This window comes from Pteropus alecto, unplaced genomic scaffold (assembly GCF_000325575.1).
Source record: "Pteropus alecto unplaced genomic scaffold, ASM32557v1 scaffold43, whole genome shotgun sequence".
Taxonomy (NCBI): domain Eukaryota; kingdom Metazoa; phylum Chordata; class Mammalia; order Chiroptera; family Pteropodidae; genus Pteropus; species Pteropus alecto.
The window spans coordinates 6,616,083-6,622,082 of NW_006435764.1; the positions used below are offsets into that span (position 1 = coordinate 6,616,083).

Consider the following 6,000-nt stretch of genomic DNA (forward strand, 5'->3'; position numbering starts at 1 on the left):
TGGGCACCCGACTCGTTCACTCGTTCACTCGGATGGGCTCCACCCAGCCACCTTCTGTCCCCAGCACCGTGATCCTTCCTGAGGCCTGACTGCCTGGCCTTGAATCCCAGATACACTGGGGGGTCTTGTGCAAGTGACTTACACCTCTTGGAGCCTCAGTTTCCTCATCTGTAAAATGGAACAGTCTGTAAAATCGGACCTGTTGTTATTAGTGTCATGGTGTAACCACGGCCCTGCACGCTATGTACCGTACTGCCGCAGGGGAGTGCCCAGGCTGCGAGGGGAGGGGAGGGGAGGGGAGGGAGCAGGGGGTTTGCAGAGCCACGGAGGGGTCTTTGACTCTCCGATAATCCAGTGGTCTGGCTTCCCGCCTGGGCCAGGGTACCACGTCTTTAGACCTGAGGGTGCAGCTTTGGGGTTTGTCCGGTGTGGCTGGGTAAGGAACAGTGTCGCAGTCCCCGAGGCGTAGGGTGTGGCGGCCAATGCCGAGCTCTGGCAGCGCTGTGCACAAACCTGCTTCCCCCTGGCTGACCCCCTGCCTGAGTGGCCCTGTCACTGCTCGTACCTCACTGCCATGTATTGGGACCCTCCCAGGTGCTTTCCTGAGTGGGCATTGTGCACCCACTTTACAGACAAGGCAGTGAAGTGCAGAGAGGTGAAGAAATGGCCCGAAGCCTCTACTGAAGTCAACAGGATGACCCAAGTCCAGGCCCTTTGACCCCGAAGCCCAAGCTCCTCCCACTGCCCCTGAGATTTCTCTGCTGCGTCCCAGCTCCTGTCCAAGGTGGGGGGTTACAGAGAGAGGAGGGGGAGCTGGCTGGCTTGGGCAGGGAGGAGGCGGGGCGGGCAGGAGATGCTGGGAGGGACTCAGGACGGAGGCAGCCCCCCCAGCCCTCTGACGCACGCACTGTGCGCACGTACACACACTTCACGCTGCCACTGGCAGGAATCCAGGCCCGGAAATAGCCGTGTCACCTTTGGAGGCTGAGTGCCTGTCTCTGGCTGTTCTGGCCGGGCCTAAGGAGGAGGCCGAAAGCGGGAGGCCGCAACAGTCCAGGGTAGCACAAGGCGCGTGTGCATGCACACATGCACACGTACACCGGCATACATATACTCGTGCACGCACATACCTTCCTACGTGCACATGCTCATCACATGCACAAACTCACATATGCATGCGGAATGAGGAGGGACAGGCTTCAGACGCCACTGGCCTGGCCTCCTGAAGGACCAGTAAAGGTTTGGCCTGAACCTGGCACGTTTCTTCTCCAGTCGTGTGCGGACTCTTCATGCCACCCACAGCAGCGCCACCCACAGCAGTGCCACCCACAGCAATGCCGGGACAGGGGGGCGGGGGGAGGCTGCACTGAGGAGTGGGTGGTCCCCAGCTCCAGGCCAATAGTGGTCCTTAGTCGGGGCTGCCTAGCATCCTTGCACACAGAGCGGGGGCCAAGCCGTAGAGCGGAGACAGGGCACCCTTGGGGGTCTCTTTTACCCTGTAGTCAAGCCCCCCACTCCCAGGGATCTGGGAGCCTCCCCAGCTACACCAGCCATTTCTACCCTGTGCTCCAGTCTGGGCTGGAGGGCCCCCGGTATCTTTTTGCTTGGGGACTTAGCTCTGTCCCTGGCAAGTGCTGAGCTAATCCTCCCACTGTGCTCAAGAGGGTGGAGGGATTAATGTGTCAACATATTTGCATTATAACAGGAGCATCAGGGTCTGGGCTCTAAGGAGAGCCAGCAGGTGGGAGCCCACACCTGCACGCTTGCCCCTGCCACTACCAGCCAGACTCCCCCCTGCGCAGGGCGTCACCCTTACCCAGCTGTCCCCCTCCTGCCCGGTGCCCAACCCACAGGCCCCAGCGGGTGCCACATGTCAGCCGCTGACTCTTGACCTTGGGGCAGGAGTACCTTGGGAGCTCCCTACCACCCCTGCACACTAGCAGAAGGGCCCAGAAATAGTGCCGTCCGCGCCGTCTCCCACTCTGAGCTCTGACCTGGCGTCAGCATCTCCCTGCAGCCTCTCGTTATTTACTTACATACGTATTTATTTATTCCCATCTCATCCCAAAAGATTCACGGCAGCTTACAGAAATACAGCCAAAGAGGAAGGAGGATCGTGGGGTGGAATGACTGGGCTCTGAGCAGGCGGGCGTGGGTTCAAATCCTGATCTTTATTTACTTATTTTTGCTGTGGAGTCACTTCACCTCTCTGAGCCTTGGTTTCTTCACCTGTACAATCGGGGTGCTGGTGCCCACCCAGGGGACTGTTAACAGATGAAATGAGACAACACCAGGGAACACCTGGCACGTGGAAGGTGCAAACAGCAAACGGGCGCCACTGTGTTTAGGAGAGAAGGTGAACGGAGAAAGGAGTGGGGGTGGGACCGGCCAGGTGGAAGAGGGAGGCGCAGACCCCACCCGCCTTTCTCAGAACCCTGGTGACTTCCGGGTCCTGGCGAAATCTGAGCCGAGGGAAAATGGCCTGGGCAGGGGTCTCAGCTTCTCATATGCCGAGGTCCAGGACTCCCCCATATTCCTCTTAGAAGAGAACCCCTTGGGTGACACCCCAACCCTTCCTGCCCCTCGTGGGGTGCCCAGCATCTGCAGGATGAAGAAAGGCAGAGAGATCTGGGGTTCCAGACAGTGGGCCCCGCCTCCTCTCCCACCTCGTGATTACACCCAGGAGTGAGGTCTCCAGCCCTGGCCCCCGAGGCTCACCCAGAATCTGACCCCCAGGGACTTGTTCACCCCCCAGGATCAGCTCCTGGGCCCAGTCCCCAACTGCTCCCAAGCCCCAACCATCACCTCCTCTAGCGGAGATTCTCAGCCTGCCTGCGTGCGGCCTAGCTGCTTAGGGCTCCATCTCCTTCTGGCTTTTCCCTAGCCATCAACTGCTTCTGGCCCCCCATTCTGTCATCTGTGGCCTCCCCAAATCATCCTACCCAGAGGGGCCTCCCTCCTGGTCATAGCCCATCTGAAACCATTTTTCAGATTCACCCCCTGACTGTCCCCCCAGCTCGGGGTGCCCTCCTGAGGCAGAGCCTGCTCTCCCACACTGCTAGGTGCCCCTGCCCAATCAGGCCAGTGCCTCAAAGCTCTGCTCTCAGTAAATATTTTAGGGATGATCAATGAAGGACTCACTTTTCCCGCCAGGCTGCCTGCCGAGAAGCCTCTCCACAGCCCCATGGCTTCTCTGCCAACAGGAGCTGAGTTTGTGGGCAGATTGCCCCAGGAGACAGGCAGTCAGTGCTACGGCCACCCCCTGGGACCCTGTGTGGCACAGGGCCGCGCTCACACTGATGCCCATCCAGACAGCTGCCCTCCTGGGCATCCCTCCGAGGCTGCCGAGGGAGGCGAGGCCGGAATAACCAGATTAGCCTAAGCGGCTCCTCTTGTTTCCTGGTGTAATTGGATTGAGGCCGTGTTTCGGTGCAGCTGCATTTAATATGTAGCTCCAAGGCCGCCTTGCCCCCGAGAGCGTCACTGCAGACGCGGACGGGGTTGGGCCCGGGCTTTGGGCTAGAGAGGGGGCCGGGGTGGGGTCTCACGTCACCGACCTGTGCAGAGATGGAGTGTGCCGTCTCCCTCCCGGCGGGTATCACCCTTCTGGGCAAGGGGCACGGCCTGTCTGCTGGCATCTCCAGACTGGGCCGGGAGGTGGGCATGAGGAAGGAAGGGAGGGGCTGTCTTCAGCTCTCACACACCAGGCACACACAGAGGGCTCTCTGTACGTACCTGTGGACCAAGGGCACACCTGGGGAAGGGGTAAGCTACTCAGCTGACATGGGACCACCCAGGCCTGGGATATGGGGACAGCCAGCCCCTGGGACCCTGGCTGGGGAGGTACCGGGGAAAGGAAGCCAAGCTGGGTCAGAATGGGCTCCTGAAGCCCGCCTATGACCGCGGGAGGCCCTTGGCCCAAGTGGCTGAGCGGCAGCCTTCTCAGGCTCTTGAGAAGCCAGAGGCCCAGCCATGGTTTGTGGGGGCGTCCTCCCTCGGCAGTGTCACTCGATGCTAGGTGACCGTGCAGTGACAGTAGCTGGAGCCCCTCCCCCACCTGTACTTAATGTTAGTGGCTTCAAAGACCAAGGGGGAGAGTTGGGTGTGTGCATGGCATGCCAGTATGTCTGTGAGTGTGAGTGAGTGAGTGTGTGTGTGTGTGTGCGCCAGTGTGTCTGTGAGTGTGAGTGTGTGTGTGTGCGCGCGTGCACGCACGCCCATCAATGTGTCCTCAGTGTCTGGGCTGAGTGTGTGTGTGTGTGTGTGTGTGTGTGTGTGTGTGTGTGTGTTGGAAACAAGGAGCCATCTGCCCCCACCTTCCCATCCATAGCCTGAAGCCCGGCCATGCCTCTACAAATACCCATCGGCACCTGGATCTGGAGGTCAGGCTGATGGGTCTTTAAAAACCAAGAAACTAAAAAACAAAATCGAGAACTGGGCACAGCTAGGGAGGGGAAAAGGGCAAGGCAGTCAGTCCTGTGACAGGGTCCTTGATTCTCAGACATCCCTCTGGAGGCACAGCCCTGACCTGCCCAGACAGAGGTGCTTCCGGCTGCCCAGCAGGGGCACCTGTTAGGCAGATGAGTCACGACCTGCTGTGGCTGGTGCCTGTGCAGGAGGCTCGTCCCGGAGGCTCAGACCCAGCTCTGAAGACCTCAGGTACAGATCAGCTTCTTCCTCATGAGTGAGAGGGGGTTCAGGCCCACCCGAGGGCTGGGGTGAGGGCACTGGGCTGGAGTCTGTGGACCCCCTGGCCCTGCCCATCCCCCTTCCTCCCTCCCACTGCCCCCCACACCAGAGGGCCTGGTGACAGCTCTTATCCATCACTCAGCCCTATTTTTAGGAGGTGATAACCCAGCTGTGAAAATTCACTCTGTGCAGATCCCTTCCACGTGAGGAAGTCTTGCAGGAAGTCTTGCCTGAGGAGATGTGCAAGGCAGAAGCATGCGAAGGAGAGGGCTGGTGGAGGGGGAGTTGGAGAGGAGGTCCATGGGCCCCGTGGTTTGTGACTTGTAGCAGGCGCTTGGCAGAGGGGCATCGGGCAGCTCTGCTGAGTTGTGGAGGTGGGGGTGGCACCAGGCCTGGCCCCACCCTGGGGCAGCCCACTGAGTGGAAGGGACAGGAGTCCAGAGCTCCAGTCTCACCTTAGCTCTGAGTGTAACAAGGCCCTGCCTGCTCCGGGCCTCAATCTCCCTAATTAATCTCTTAACCTCCTGGGTCCTTTCTATCTCTTCTTTGTAGGGCTGGCAGATAAAATACAGGAACCCACTTAAACAGGCATTTTTGTCTACGGCCATGCCACCCCGAGCAAGCCGGCTCCCGTCTGATCTCGGAAGCTAAGCAGAGTCGGGCCTGGTTAGTACTTGGATGGGAGACCACCTAGGAAGACCAGGTGCTGTAGGTGTAAAAAATAAGAGATTGTAAGCTGACAAGGTCCTTGCAATCTGTGAGGGCAACCAAGGGTTGCCTTGCCTAAAAATAAACAAATAAATAAATAGAATTTAAAAATAAATGTGCATTTCAGACAAGAAACAAATACTTTTTTGGCATACGTAAGTCCCAAAGATCACGTGAGATATATTTGCACTACAAAAATTATTGGTTATTTCTCTGAAATTCAAATTTAATTGGGCATCTGGTATTTTTATTTGCTAAATCTTGGGCTATTTCACCTCCCTCTCTGTGCCTCAGCTCCCCCCTCTGGAAAATGGGGATAATAATAGTGTCTACTGACCGAATAAGGCCCTTGCGATGATTAAATGAGCTGATATGTGCTGAAAGCTTAGAGCAGTAACATAAACATCGGCCAGCGGCCATCTCGGGATCCCCAGTGCCAGTACAAGGCCCAGCACAGAGGAGATGTACATTCATTCATTCACTCAGCCATTCGCCCAGAGCACATAGCCCGCTTGTGATATGCCAGGCTGTGGTTGCTGGAGATGGACCAGGGGTCAGAGCATGAGGCTGCTCTGGACACCTGGGGAGCCTCCAGACCTTGGA

The 6,000-nt window shown here is 58.1% G+C and overlaps 1 protein-coding gene and 1 pseudogene across 1 annotated transcript in view; both read left to right on the forward strand.

Annotated features, from left to right (window-relative positions):
* MACROD1 (MACRO domain containing 1) overlaps nt 1-6,000 on the forward strand; it is a 142,219-nt gene that overhangs the window by 66,134 nt on the left and 70,085 nt on the right. The window lies entirely within an intron of this gene.
* LOC112479239 lies at nt 5,286-5,404 on the forward strand (annotated as a pseudogene).